Genomic DNA, 1,242 nt, shown 5'->3' on the forward strand with positions numbered 1-1,242 from the left:
TGTTCATGTCCTGGAGAAGTTAAGGAGAAAACACAAGACTTTCACCAGGAAACAGGTGATCATGTCCTGGAGAAGTTAAGTTACAAGGAATTAAAAGCTTTGTGAGCTGCAACCTGACCACAACTGTGTGTGTGTGTGTGTGTGTGTGTGTGTGTGTGTGTGTGTGTGTGTGTTGCAACAGACAGAAGAGATAGTGAGGAGAAGAAGGAAGCCTGTGGCAGCGCGACCGTTACAAGGCCTTTCATCGCTCATACTTACACACACACACACACCCCCACACACCCCTACACACCCATCCACACCAGACAATCTAACCAAAAGCCCCAGCAACGCACCAGAGTTTTACAATAAATAACCACAAAGTGGCCTCCCTTGACTGTGTGTGTGGTGGGAGGGGGGGGGGGAAACTAGAGCTGAGGGAGAGAAAGGACAGTAAGGAGCAAAATCTAAAGTATTTAATTGGAATTTAGTTTGGGGTAAATGCCCCAAAACCTGGTAAAAAAAAAAAAGTGCCTAACTTAAGCTTTTCTTTGCTCTGATTGGTTGTGTTTATTATTGGATGCAGTTTGGTATTATGGGCTGACCCGTTCATAACGCCCCTTGGAAATGTAAAATATAGTGAGAGGTTTAAGACTAGTAAGCATGTTGTAAATACTCTGGCGATGCCACTGTCCTGAACTCCATCTATTTCATTAGAAATGAATGTAACCTCAGTTAGCATCCACCTGCTCTTTAATGAAATGCATTAGTTGTTTTACATCCGAGACAGAAATGTTTTCCAGCGTGTTGCTGACATGGAAAGTCATGAGAAAATAATGGAAGGAGGCATGGAGAGGATGAAAGAGAACAAGGAAGGACTAATGAGAACTAAGTTGTGTTGCTTACTAGAAACCCTCCTCCTCCTTCCATCACTTTGCAACTATTTCTCCACACAGCAGGGTCTGTTTCCTGTCTCAAACATCTTGTCTTACCTTTTCTGTGTTCATGGTTAGAAAACACACATTCTAACACATTCTCACATCTTTTTACATCTCTGCTCCTTTTTTTCTGTAGTTTTAAGAGAGCAGAAACCAAGCTGTGATGTAATGCATGCCGTAAATTTGAATTTGAAAATCAAAATGTTTTTTTGACAGATAATCTGACTAGTTTATTTCTCTCTCGCATTCTGTCTCTTGCGCTCTCTCTCTCTCTCGCATTCTGTCTCTCTCTCTCTCTCTCTCTCTCTCTCTCTCTCTCTCTCTC

The sequence above is a fragment of the Etheostoma cragini genome, chromosome 24 (assembly GCF_013103735.1).
Source record: "Etheostoma cragini isolate CJK2018 chromosome 24, CSU_Ecrag_1.0, whole genome shotgun sequence".
Lineage (NCBI taxonomy): Eukaryota > Metazoa > Chordata > Actinopteri > Perciformes > Percidae > Etheostoma > Etheostoma cragini.